This window comes from Phlebotomus papatasi, chromosome 3 (assembly GCF_024763615.1).
Source record: "Phlebotomus papatasi isolate M1 chromosome 3, Ppap_2.1, whole genome shotgun sequence".
Taxonomy (NCBI): Eukaryota; Metazoa; Arthropoda; class Insecta; order Diptera; family Psychodidae; genus Phlebotomus; species Phlebotomus papatasi.
The window spans coordinates 26,069,191-26,084,212 of record NC_077224.1 but is presented as its reverse complement, the minus strand read 5'-3'; the positions used below and the strand labels follow the sequence as shown (position 1 = coordinate 26,084,212).

The 15,022-nt window shown below is 32.5% G+C and overlaps 1 protein-coding gene across 1 annotated transcript in view; it reads right to left on the bottom strand.

The window, feature by feature from the left end:
- LOC129807373 (uncharacterized) overlaps nucleotides 1-15,022 on the bottom strand; it is a 154,795-nt gene that overhangs the window by 72,447 nt on the left and 67,326 nt on the right. Inside the window, exon 2 of the mRNA XM_055856588.1 lies at nucleotides 14,347-14,526. The gene's annotated coding sequence lies outside the window, so the exon portion shown is untranslated. The remainder of the gene's footprint in view (nucleotides 1-14,346; nucleotides 14,527-15,022) is intronic.

Sequence of the window (15,022 nt, the reverse complement as noted above, 5' to 3'; positions counted from 1 at the left end):
TCTCAGAGAACCAGGAACTCGAGCCTGTCTGATTGTTTTTAAGAGTTACCCCTGAAGAAGACTAAGAAAAATTCCAAAATTCCATTTTGGAAATGATTTCAAATTATCTCATCATATCCTATATGTTATTCATAGCAAAAATATTTTAGTACATTTTAGAAATACAATAATTTATCATTCGACTTTGAATAGATTTTAATTCTGCTTGAGATTGTCTTAATTTGAAAATTATGTTTCATGCTCCGTATTTCCTGGCACAGAACTTCCGGAAACATTTTTGGGACATTGTGTTGTGTTTATAAAATCCGTTCAATAGGAATTTATGTGTTAAATCTATCCTAATCCACTCACTGATTTAAAATAAATGTACATTATTCTAGGGGACTGTTCCATTTGAACGATTCCGAAGTATTGCAATGTGTCAGATCTTGTTTATCTCTTGAGAAAATTTGTTAGAAAATGATGAGAAGTTGAGCGAGATTGATGGAATGGGACAAATGCGGAAGAAGAAATGAGGAAGTGTGCTCATTTTAAATGTCCCATCCATTGTGTTATTCTTATATTCTCCATCTCCTGAGATGATAAATTTAATTCTTCTTTTGCCCTCATTGAGATGTACAAGTCAAGTGAAGAGAACAATAATTGTGGGTGGCAGAGTAATTTTTCTAACCAACCTCAATCACACTTTTACAAACCACCTCTGGAGACAATTTGCCCCAACCACTTCGCACCAAGCGGAAGTGTCAGAGGTAGGGATGGGGGATGTGGGTTACAGAAATAGCCACCCCTAGAGACATCCAGACAAGACACAAAATGATATAGAATGGTGATTTGTGGAGCGAAAGAAAAGTGGATGAATCTCTGAATAATTTATCATTATTTAAAATGAGAAAGATTAGAGGAGATTTTTTTTTACTTGGAGAAAATTGTTTCTTGTTAAAAATGGATTAAAATTAATAAAGCTCCTGCTTTCTGTCTCACCGACATCAGTTGGTGGTGCCGGTGGTGCCTGTTTTCCAAGGAAGGGACATTGTTTTTTTTTCTTTTATTTTAAGAAGATTTCTAGACAGAATAATCCATAACACTTGGGAGATTTTTGGTAAATCTATCTTAATTAAGATGAAGGTTTTATTTATAAAAATTTAAGGCCTTTCTTTGCTAATTTGTTTAACTTCTTCTTTTATTTATAAAATGTCAGAAATGTTTAAAGAACTGTGGAGCAATGTTGATAAGACTAAAGATTACATACGGCAGGAATTTTAATTAGTCTATTCCAAGGATTCCAAGGTTTTCTAGCACAAAACATATGCAAAGATAAATTTCATTTGTTGGCTTATTCTGTCCCGGCCTCCCTTATTGAATTTTTGTTGCTTTTTCAAAATAAAAAAATATCACAAAAATTGAGATTTAAAGGAGCTATTCTATAAAAAGTTCATAGATGGTGTAATTAATTTTAAGCTATTTTCCATGTCAATTAAGATACCGATTGCTTGCAGTTTTCCTAAAACATTATAGGGGAAGACTTTCAGGCATCGCACAAAATCTGGTTTCGAACACTTCATATTTTTCACATATTCTTCAAATGTATCTCTCCTAACAGAAATATATTTTAATAGATAGGGTAAGTGTGCGAAATTCCGGCCAGCTTGCAATTTCGGCCACCTTTTTTGTTATTCGAATTTTTTGAATTTTTCGAAGGTAGCGCGCTTTCCCTTAGGGTAAGATGGGGTAATTTGGAACAATATCTACTTTGGATGTCAAGTCCTAGAAGCCAAGATTAAATAATGTTATTTTGGAATTTTTGGATTTTCTCACTGTTTCAGATGGTCAAAAAGAAAAGAAAAGCCACGAGGAAGTACAGGACTTTACGTTCGAGACTACTTCGCCGTTGTTTTTTCCTTTTGCCATATAAAACTGTTAAGAAATCGTAAAATTCCAAATTAGACATCATTCCAAATTATTTCACCTTACCCTAGTTCTGCTGAATTTTGGAAATGTATTAGAATTCCTGAAATACAAAGAATACAATGATATGTACCGTCGTGGTGGGTGACTTTGCACTCGGGGGGGGGGGGTGCCTTTGCACTCTGCTGTTCGTGAGACTTTCATTAATTCTAGCAGTTATTGATGGTCTTCGCCGATCCGGTCTACCATGTCAAAGTATATAAGGAAATGTTATATACCAAGTAAAGTACAATGATCCTTAAAAGGATTCATGTAGTTTCAGTTATAGAGTCAATGAAATGCTAATATAAGTATTTAGTAATGTATAGTATAAGTAAAGTTATCTGAAGGTGCAATTTCAAAATCGATTTCAGAGTAGTAAATTGCCCAAATCTATTCTAAATTTATCTGCCTAGAATATTCCACTTCGATTTTGTTCATTATTTTTATTAAAATACTTTTTTTTTACTATTCACTTCCTAAAAACGTACGATTTATGTTATAAATCGCCATCTTGATTTAACGTCCGTCATTTTGAATAACTGTAAAAACAAAAATCTTATCCTATTGAGCTCAAATTTTAGTATGTTCTAGTTGATGTCAAGGACTCTTCAGAACATATATAAAATACGACGTAGGTCAAGCGATTGTCTAGACACTGGGGCTCCAAATTGAAAATTTTGACATTTTCATGAATACAGAACCACGAGGAGCCTTTTTTATCGAAACTTACTGAAAAAAAAAAAACAGCGCTAACGTTAGGCGATGAGATCTAACAAACAAACAAAAAGAAAAGTAATGTTTTTGTTTATAACAGCATATTATTTGAGAATCTGTAAACCTGTAAAGATTTAAGAAGAACCTTGTAAAGATGAAAAAATAAAAAAAATAAATAAATGCACTTTTCGTTTATTTATTTTTTTAATTATGTAAGAGTAAGTGCATGAAAAATTGTGTCTATAATAACTAATTACTATTAGAGCAAATTTTTAGTCCTAATTGGAAAGAAATGTGAAAAGTTTGAGAGAACTACGAATAAATATAATAAATTAAAGACTGATAACATTTTAAGGGCATTTATAAACTTAATTTCTTAAATATGTTTTAAGACTTTTATTTATTTTCTCTCTAAAGTTGGTGAAAGGTTTTAATTAGTCAACTAATTATTGCAATGTGACTTTACCTGAATTACACATTAATGCAAGGTGTACTAAAACTTTTTTTTTTGCTTTTAGATATTTGTTTAATTTTAATACACCTTATAATTTATTTTATTGATACCTAACCTCAAGCATTGAGGTGATAAAGCATGAATCCATCCGGTTATTATTTTATCATTGAAATTTCTTCGACAGGACTAATTTAAGTCTTTAAAGCAGGACTTTCAAATGGGAAAACCGTGTAAAATAATAACCCTACAGGAGCAGAAACGGTCATAATACTACTCTATGATTCATTCAAAGAAGTGAGATGTAATATATGACTTTCCCAGCCAAGTTCCCAGCCCTTTCAGCCAATCTACTTGAAAGTTCTTCACATACAACTTGTTGAATATCCCTCGAAAGGAACATTAGAAGCCATCACATAATTTTCCCAAGTAATATAGCAAGTGGTAAGGATTGAATGTTCTTGCGAGTGAAATAACGTGCGAATTTAAATCAAGTAAATCCAAATAAATCTCAATTGAGCAACTGATGAGTTTATATGGGCGTCTCCACTGTGATCAATACAGAAAGTAAGCTCTTGCAAAGTATTTTTAGGCCAGTCCTCCCCCCCCATACTCTCAATCCCCAATACTAAACGTGATGGCAAAAGTGTTGGCTAAAAATAGGACCAAGTTGTCGAATGCAGTGACTTCTTGGCCACCTGGAAAGTGGTTTTACAGGTGTGTCCTTCACACTTTCCGTCCGATAATCATCTTTTCCCTCGGCCCAGGCCTGCAGAAAAAAGGTGTGGTGTCGTGGATAAAAAATACACACACGACAATTTAATTTCCATTCGATTTGCTTTTCCATCGTAAAACGAGCAGTATCTATTCTTATAGAACAGGAAAATCTTCTTACTGTCCCTCCTTTTGCCAATATCCTTTTTCTAACCAAATGCGATTACCTGGAATGGAAAAGGATAGCCAAGAGTCGTAGCTTTTCCAAAATGCTCGAACAATTGCCTTTTGAAAGGGTTTTAGGAATGGGTGGGGTAGTTTCAGACAGGCGATTTTTTTTATTAAAGTAATTCCAGCTAATCCAGCTAATTTATCTTGGTTATTATTAATTTGAAAATATACAGTACATTTCCTAAATACTTATTTAGAACTCGAAAAATTTATATAAATCTGTCCAACACTCCCCTAAAGTTATTTTGCTAGGGTAAATGTCCTAATTCAAAACCATTTCCAGACACTTCAACTTTGAGAGAAGATTCAACACATTAAGTTCATATTTTTTCTGAAGAGAATTATGTAATTTGCTCCTTGAGTCTTCTAGAATGTTACGGTTTAGTGAAAATTCTTCAGATATAATTTGAAAACTTCTCAAATACAAGAAAAATACGCAAGTGTAACATGCTTTCTAATGGAAACAAATTAATCCAAATGGAGACAAGGGAAAGTTTCTAATTGGAGACAAACAGTGTAAGTGAAACCGCGACGAAAGGCTTCCAAAACCTTGTTAAGTTGCTCCTGAGTGCAGTATTTGTTCTTATTCCTGGTCTTTTCTCCTTTCCCATCTAAAACAATAAGAAAATCTCTCCAAAAAAATCATATTTCCGGGGTTTCCTATTGAAGCATTTGCAGTCATTTCAGAAAAAACTCTTTTTGTTCACGAAAAAGGTAATTATTTCATTTGAAAACTTCACGTACCGTTAACAATAAAGATTAGCACTTAATTTAACTAAATATTAGCCAGAAATATGACATAAATGTTAAACAAAACGAATAAACAACAGTCACCTCATTGTGTTTTTCATTGGAAAATATGGTCGATCGATGAAAAATTCGATGGTGAAAAGGTACACTTTTAATTTTTCTGAGAAATTAACAAATTAAAATTTGTGAATATGAATAGATTTTCGCTTTATTTGGAGCAAAATTAACTAAATAATGAAACTGTGGTATAAAAAATATATAAATTATAATAATTTAGTACTGTATTTATCATGAAAACAATGACGTTTCCATTTGGAGTAGCGAAAAATTTCCTTTTGGAGCAGGTTTTGAATTAGCTTAATTTACCCTAGTAGTTTAAGTTACGCCCCTGTAATACTGAAAGACGGATAGCTTTATCCGTAGAGTCCGAGCAATAAAATTTTTCCACAACAACAAACCTTTCTCTAAGCATAAGGACTTTTCAGGTGTTTTCTGAAAAGCTTTTCTAAGGCATTTTCTTCTTCTTCTGCATTGAGATATTTTATGCAAAATGTAATTTTGGTACGGTAGATTGGAGAGAAAAGGCATCATGAAACTTTCCAATCAATTTTCTAGAATAACCGAGTTTTCTAAGTCACAACACTCTGGGAAATTTGCAGAGCTTTTGGGAAATATTGAATTATTTAAATGCATTTCTGAAAGCACTTTAAGAAAGTTTATTTTCTCCCCGGAAAACTTTCATCATGTTTATTTTATAGAAATGCCTATTTATCAATAATTTCTGTAAATTCTTATCGACATTTTGCCACCCAGAAATCAAACAATGAAACCCATAATAATTGAATTGAAATAGTTTGCATGAACGATTTAGTTGAAACCGCTTAAAATCCATAAATAAATTAAAATGTTTAAATGGACTTTGGCAGAGCTTATTTCAGGATCAATTTCCAATAATTAGATTCAAATAAATATTGTTCCAACACTTGCTGATTGGCAAATGTTAAATGTTGGACATCAAAATAGCACCTTTAATGCAGTAAAATGTGATACATTGTGATGTGCAAATATTTGATGATGGAACCAATCGATATTATTGATGAACGAGGTGAGAATGCAATTAGATTCTACATGTAATTCAATCTCAGTGTCTTTCAAGAAGCTCTATCACATATGGAATTCATTAAGTGAATTTGTGACAAATACGGTGCACTAAACGCAATTTAGAATCGACGAAGGCGAGACTACTTTCATGATTATCATGACCAAGCAGTGAGTACTGACATAAAAGCTCCCGTCTAATGATGTTGAAATACATTTTAGCACTACTAAAACGGATTTATTTTAAATTTAAATAAAAGCATATTAGTTAACAAAGATTCAATTCCGGTATTTAGAACCCTGGTACTATTAAAAAGTTATAAAACCTATTTGGGTTTTGCATTATTCAAATTTTTAAGGTTATTTTGAAGAATTTTTGAGGTTATCAAGGCTATGTTATGCCCTAGACACACGTACGACTTAAGCCGAGAGACGACTTAGTGAAAAATGATGGAAATGTAGTTTGACCTTTATTTCTAATATAATTACGCTAAGCCGCCTCTCGGCTAATCCTCAAGTCTGTCAAGGCCCTCAGATTGCCATCAAGACTACATAAAAAACAGGTAAAATTGTATTGAATGTTGATATCAAAATAGGATTTCATTTTTACTGACCCCTCTAGTAAGTCATCAAATTAGCTTTAAAGATAAACTTTTAGGTTATGGAACCTTTAGGGTATTGCTATTTCTACGTTATAGAAAAAATGAAATCTACGGTTACTCTAGTAATATTTTAGAAAAATGTAAGAAAAACAGATTTTCAATATGAGTGAAAACGTTATTTTGAATCCTTAATAAACAATATACATTTGTTAGCCTTTGAATAGTTTTGTATGCTTCGAGTTCTTAAGATTATGTTAAACATGATATGGATAAAACAGCTTTTCGGCGATTAATTCAATACGCCATGAATTAAATAGTTTTTCCAATACAAATGAAAACTTAACCTCAAAATGAACAATATCTTGTAAAATATTGTTATTTTGCTTAGATTGGAATTTTGAAGTTATAAAAGTTTTGATATAAGAATATATTAGTATGTATCAGTGAAGTCTTACTGTTAATGTAAAAAAATAAAAAATAACGTAATTTGAACATTAATTGTCGGTACCAGCTAAAATTCCGAACGTCAAAATAACGAAAAGCTAAAATCCCGAAGAGACTAAATCCCGAAAATTCAAAATACCGAATGAGCCAAAATCCTGCCAATGCAAAATGCCGAATGAACCATGCCAAATCCGTCAAAAACTCGAAAAGCCAAAATCATAGAAAGACAAAATCCCGGAAGCCAAAATTCCGAATGCCAAGATCCCGAAAGAAAAAATCTTGGAAAATCAAAACTCTGAAAGCCGAAATTCCGAAAGGTCAAAATTATGAAAGAGACGAAATTATAAGCAGTGTGGAATTTTTCTTCGGGATTTTAGTTTTCGGAATTTTTTTCTTGTGGAATTTTGATCCACACGAGATTTTGGCTTTAGGGATTTTGGCTATCGGGATTTTAACTGGGATCCGTAATAGGTGTTTTCGCTTCAATCAAAACTAAGTTGAACCGGTAATTTTAAATGTTTAAACTTTTGTGCTTACTGATATTGTAATTATAAATATTTTGTGAGCGTCTACAAATTCCATAGAGTTACAAAATTGTAAAAGCCCAAGTTTGAGTTCGGTAGTCGTCGGTGGGACAAAGTTCAGCCCAGATTAAAAATCTTTTTCTTCCCAAATGGGAACTCTGAATGAAATTCTGGACTGTACCTTCTCCCACCCGACGACTATCCCTTTGAATTAAACTTTACGTCAGTTTAACTGCTTTTTAAACATTTTATGTTTATGTTCGACTTATTTTAGCTATATTAGCACACAGGGGAAGTGTGCAAAATTTCGGCCAGCTTCTAATTTCGGCCAGCTTCTAATTTCGGCCACTTTGAGTGTAATTTCGACCATGCAAACAAATTAATTAAAATTATGTATGTTATCTTCGAATAGTCAATGAATTCATTTTGCTTTTAAATATTTATTCATTTTAGGATGTATTAACACAAAGACCCTTAAATTTTAGGTATAATTTGAATTTAAATTACGTTGTAAAAACTCAGTGTGGAAAGAGTCTTACAAAAAATGTGACAGATCGATTGTGTTTCTAGCAGTCTTACGATTTGTGGTGAAGTTCATAAGGTTTTCCTTCGGTGTTTTTCATTAAAATTGATTGGTTTTCATTAAAGATTGTTTCTGTTTATGTTAATAGTGAATTAATCTTTAAATTTCGGACGAAATTTCCCAGCTGAATCCTGTATTTCGCGTAAAAAAGTATATACTTTGTGAGCGTCTCTCCGGTGAGGTAGTGTTGCCTATTCCAGCAACATCTTTTTGTTTTCCTAAATTTCTTATTCATTTTAAGTTTTTTTTTTTTAAATTTCTGAGTTCTACAATGTCCAGAGAAAAAAAAACATCACTTCTATGAAAAAGATGATGTGGAAAAGGCCTTGGAAGAGTTCAGGAAGGGCAAATTGCTACGGGAATCTGCGCATAAATTTGAGATGCTACTCTTCAGGTCTTCAGGACAAATTACACGGAAGATCTTAGGGCTTGTGGGTCATATAAACGTATTAAACTAAATATTAAACTCGTTCCGTTTGACGTTTTGAAATTTTACATCCGTTGCGTCACAAAAGGTGGTCAGAAAAAATGTGGCCGGTATTTCACACAAAGTGGCAGGAATACTACCCAAAGCAATGTCCATATTATTATTAATTTTTCAATATTTTAGTAAGTGATTTATAGACAACAAAGATGATAAACTAGTTTTCAAGGTTCCACACAACCTTCCCGAAAAGGAGTAACAAAAAATATCAATATGAATTAAAAATATTGCATTTCAAACTTAGGACTTCGATGCTTATATGCAACTATGCCGAAATTTGGCACACTTACCCTATAAGTTTTGGTATTGTTTGTGTTTAAATGTTCTATCTTGCTGAAACCTTAATAATAGGCGCTATTTTCTTCATGCGAAGATAGTTTAAAATATTTTAAGTTAGATTTTTTTTAAATGAAAAGGAAGATTCTAGAAGGCTAAAATTCTTTGAAACATTTTTTTTAAAGTTGGTATGTTTGTCTCTCAAATTATTTCTCAAAAAATATCTCAACGCTTCTGAGAAAAGTTACTTAACTTTATAGGTTATTTGAATTTTGTTGCAAATAAGGTTTTAAGGTTATGTTTAGCATAATCTTACATTATTATTTAACCTTTTAGCTGTAATTAAGAAAATTAGGTCCAATACCTTTTTTAAGGTAATAAAATGAAGATTTTCTTTTAAAGATTACAAAGTTGTAATATATTTCAGGTTAAGCTCAAACTTAATGAGGCAAACAAAGTATGAAGACCTATAACCTCTATTCTGTCTGTACTAGACAGAATAAAATCGAAGGCATAAGATATTGTTCGCAAGTCTTACCTCACACTTTTTCACGTATATTTTCCTCATTTCTAACACATCTATCAAAAAATATTTTCAATTGACGGGAAATTCGATTTTTTTCCTTGATGGAAATGTGTCAAAAAATATTCCTTCATATCTTTGTTCATCATGGGAATATAAAGTGTGGAAAAATGCTTACAGGAAGATTGAACGGCGTCATTAGGAAATTTATGAAGTGTTGATCGTTATTTTTTTGTCTGTTATTTTCCTCTTTATTCCACAACTTCCGCAAAAATTTCAATCATCCTCTCCAGGCTTCGACAAATCACTCAATTTTCACTCTTCCGACCATTGAATTAAAATTACCCACAAAATTTGCGCGTGATTCATGTACAGTGAAGATGAATACTTCTTTTCTCCAATAATATTATTTTTCTTCCGAGATATGTATAATGCGAGGGGTGATGGTGCAATGAAAAGATTTTTCCATCAGATTATGTTGAAGGCTGTAAAACTTTCATCACCAGTACATCTGGGCTCCATTCAACTCTGGGATATTCACACAGTCATGCGACTTTACGACTTTGATCCCAAACGAACGTTTTTGCGAAGGGCTTGTCATTTTTGCGAGGATTTCCTTATGTGCGACTCTCACTTTAAGAGTTAAGTTTAGTACAAAGAGAAACTAATTTGAAGTGGATTATTTAAAGTGTTGACAGCGATATCGCAGGTTACAGTTGCATCGACGATTGTCGTATCTGCATTTCATTTGTATATCAATATTTGATATTATCACACACATCGTTTGCATCAAATGCTGATACGAAAAAAATACAGATACAATAACGATTGATGCAACCAATGCAATGTTTAAATCAAAGTTTGACCTACTTTTATCGTAAAATAGGCATTTTCTCAGAAATGAATTACCCCTGAATGATATAGAATTTTCTTGAGAATGAGAGACACAAAGTTAGTGAATCAGAAATGAAGAAAAGTGGAACGAATAAAGGTAAACCCGAATGAATCCCAACAAATGTCGTAATACATTCACCAACATTTTCTTGCAGATTCCGGACAACATAAGTCCAAATGGCAAGGTTAAGGAGTATCCTCAACTTGTCTTACGGATTTATTTTCCGTCCGGTTGATTAGACCAAGTTATTTCTATGTCTGTATCAAAGTCCATTTATATCATTTTGCCTCAATAATTAAATAGGTTCTTACGATGCCATTTTATTACATCAAACCACCCTAACCTGCATCATAACCCCAACTACAGCAGCTCAAGACGGGAAAAACACAAATATTTGAATTATTTATTGATACATGTAGTCTTTACGAGGAACAGCCTTTTTCCACCAATTCATTTTCCTGCCTTTGGCCCATGACTAGAGGAGGCAGAGGAGAACAGGAGGATTAATTAATCATTCAATCGCACAATATATTCATGATTCGAGGTCATCACTTTAGATTATTATTGCTTCACTCAACCATTCAATGCCTCAAAATTTTCCATGTTTTTCTCCATCAGCAGAACCCACTGAAAATTGTATGATTTTTTTTACTATTCATTGCACTGTTAGGAAAAGTTTTGACTAATCTGAACTAAAAAATTATTTGGGTTTTATTTTAAAATTGCCAGAGACATAGATTATTGGGAATAAATCTTCTCTGACAATTTAAGAAATTTCTATTAGAATGAAAATACCATTTTATGATTTGTTTCTTAATTATGAATCATACAAAGTTTACAAATGATTTTTTCAAACTCATTTTAGACGCCCTAACTTTGACTTTTTCGAGAAGGTTCCGCCCATGAAATTTAGGCCACGCCTTGTTCTAAAATTACGACCAACTATTGTTACAATGTTACGGTCCATACAAGACTTGTAGCCAGACAATAAAAATTCGAATACAATTGTAAATGTAAAATTCAATACCCCCAATACCCAGCAGACTTATAAAGGAAAGGAAAATCCTTCTACTACTCAGGATTTATCTGGGGACCTCTCGCGCTATTTAGGCAAAAGCTCTACCATTTTAGTTAAGGCGCACCCATTCTGATTAACTATACCACCGATTTCAATAAAGTCTTCTTTAATCTTGTAAAAATTGAGAATGGGATATTAATTTCCTTGATTGATGCTCTTCATACACAAAATACAAATATTTAAACTTAAATTCGTTAAAACGCTAAATTTACAACGCCACGCCCCTTCAAAAGCTACGACCTTGTTTTTCACACATTCAGCACTCAAATAAGGTTTTTAATACTATTGTATGTTCTGAAAATTGTTTATTAGAAATGACTTTCAATAAATTACCACGTAAAAATATTATTTTACATTTGCGGGTATTGCGAAAATTATTTCAAAGTTTAGCTCGTTTAGCTCCCAAGTATAGAAGAGAAACGCGCATAATTGTGTGTGCATAATCCCGAAGTGCATTATCCCATTACTCTCTGTAGTTTCTTGGGTATTTAATAATTCCAATTTAAATCGCTTTATATTGAAAGAACTCTAGGGGAAAGTACTCTCCCTTCGAACGTTCATGCATTCGAATAATGTGAATTTTCTTTCATTTTTCTTAAGAGACTTACAGAAATCTATTAAATTTTAGTTAGCTTATCATCAATTTTATTGATAATTACGCGATAATAATGGGTAAGTCTCTTAGGAAAAACTAAAAGAAAATTCACATTATTCGAAGGCATGGACGTTCGAAGGGAGAGCACTTTCCCTTACTACAGGGAAACAAATATGGAAATATTCCTTGAGCCCTCGAAGTTTCCGTCTTCTTGACCCTAGGAATCCAATAGGGATCAAACAGTTAGAGATAGAGTCTTGGAGTCTCTGGAGACTCCACCCATATTATTAATTTTGGTTTAAAATCTTATTTTATTTTGAGATTTATGGAAACCGCGACAAAGTTTTTCCCCATTTTATATATTTAGATTAAAAAATTGTGAATAATTCTTTAGAACAGTTTTTGAAGGTTAAGCGTATTTCTTAACTTATTAGAACGAGTTTAGATACATTGGAAAGGTTTGAAACCTCGGACAAGACTGAAATACTTCCGATCATTTCAACTGATTGTGCACCGATAATAAATCAGTAATGAGTGGTAAATAGATTTTTAAATAAAATTTAATTCTATTTTTGTCTTTGTTTCATCTTTGGAAATCCTTTTTTTAGGAATGAAATGCTTTTTGTCACATCTTTTTTTTTCTTTTTTAAGAAAAAGAGTATTTGTCAAGATGCAATGCCCATTATATAAGCATAAACTAATAAAAGTGTATAATAAAAATAATAGTAGTGTTTTAGGGTGAATGGTAGAAAGGGAGACACTTAAGAAAATGTTCAATTTCAAATGCATTTTTAAGCCGAATAAATATTTATTATTTCCATTTAATTTATATCATGAGATTTCTTGTGAAATATTCTAACAGAATCTTAACAGTTTTATATTAGAATTTTCAATCAATTAATTAGAATATTCAATCAAATTAGAAAACAACACATTTTGAAAAGATGAACAATATTTTGGAAAGTTGGACAAAAACTTTTGGAAAGTTGAACATAGTGATATTAATGACAAAATATCACACAAAATATGTAGAAAACAATTGTTGAGCGTTTTCTGCGTATACTTGCACATTGGATGGTTATTCTAATCCCTCCTTTATGTCCGGGTAACAGTTGAGGAACGCTAATTACCAAGAACTTCCTGGACGTCCAACGAAAAAGAGGTTCTGTAAATTTCACAGACGCCTCGCGCTGTCCAGCAGATATAGTTTTAAAGCGGATGCAATTTTTAGCACATTTCAATTCCCCATCTGCCTAAATCCTTTTCCACTTGCTTTGGGAGTTCTGTAGAGGCTCCTATTTGTCTTTCTCCAGGAGTTTTTGCGATATTTACTATCCATTCTGTCAGAAAAAGTGGTCTTCGGAATCTGGAAATCTTTGCAGCCTTTTCCAGGAGATTTTCTACTTATCAGCTGCTAACTGTTGTTGCAACTATTTCTCCGGATACTTAAGGATCTTTGTCGTTCTTGTTAACATGATTTCATTGTACAAAACCACCAAATTCATTCACAAAACCGACTTGTCGAAGTTTTCATAAAACTTGTATTAAAAGCAACACGAAATTAAATCACTTTTCTATCCTTTTTAAATGTAATATTTCACAAATATTTTTTATTCACCTTTCAAATGGATGTATGTCCTTCGATTTTCACTTCGGACTTCAAATATATGAATATTTCACAAATTATGCCGAAAAATTAAACAAAACACTTTGATATTTTCCTAGCAACTTGCATAAGAAACAGAGAAAATGACAACTACCGTGTTAAGGTTATGAATATCACGCATGCAATACATTTTTTAAATTCATCTTGCAAGTCATCCTTTGATTGTTTTATAACGATTTTTGTATTTTTAACTCCTAAAATAATCATAAAATTAGGTTTAATAATCTTTTTATCGAAAATTGAAATATTTAATTGATTTATTATCAAGTTTTTAGGGAGGTGTCTCACATTCCACACTGCTTTGTCCAACTTTCCAAACTGTCTCGCTTTAGGCAAATAACCCTATTGGATAATTTCTAACAGTGTAAGACAAATTTGCATGAGCATGTCCTGTGTATAATGAATGAAAATTGGAGGAGTTGTTAGAGGGTAATTTTATAGTTGGCCCACAAGCACAACTGAGTCAACAAGACCATCAGTTTGTAGAACAATAAACGGGCCAAGAAACTTTTGGCAATTTCCAGAGACCTACACCATGGCAAAGTTTGTTCCCCCCAATTTTTTTTTCATCTTCAATGAATTGCTCTGGTAGAAAGGTCAAAGTTTAACCCCCAAAAAATGGTGATAATTGTACATAACACATAACATACACGTGCCACTGAAATTATTTTGTCTTCTGTGGTGCCAAACGTTCATTTTTGGACAAACTCCCCAGAGATAGCGACTGGAGGGTAATTTAGCTGTTTTAGGAGGGTTTGTGGTGCTAATTACCTGTAAATTGACGAATGGATTGTGTCTATTCATCCAGAACGACAGGAAAGTGTATCCATTTTAATGCCTCAAGGTTAGTCCACTTTTTTTCACTCACATTTATCTCTTGAACAGAATTTAGCTTTCTCTATAAACCCCCTCGAAATAGAACCACCAACAACACCACTAATTAGGATTTCCCTGCAAAGAGAAAAAAAATGCAAAAAAGGAAAATTAATATTTCTTTTCCTTTCGAATCGTACAATCTTGAGCTTTTTTCTTTGATTCATTCACCAGAAACCGGACCACAAATAAATTCTATTTTAATATATTCTCTACTATACTTGGGGTTGGAAAATGATTTATATCAACAAAGGGAGGGAAATTAAAATGCTCTAGTCAATACCGTTACTACAAGCCCTGATGACATTCTTTGAGATATATTCTCATGGGAAAAGTTTCAGGGCTCACAAACTTGTGAAAATTGCCAAAGAAGAGCAGTAAAAATTGCTGCAAGAAAAAAAATCATCCACAAAATCATCGAGATACTAATTCAGTGAAAATTTCCCATTGTAATTAATGAATAATAAAGTGGAAATATCGCAGGAAAATACCCTTAAGACATTTTTGAAGGGAAAATGCTGAAAAATTAGCCATGTAATTGAACATGAAAATGGGAAAGTTCGCTCCGGAACGT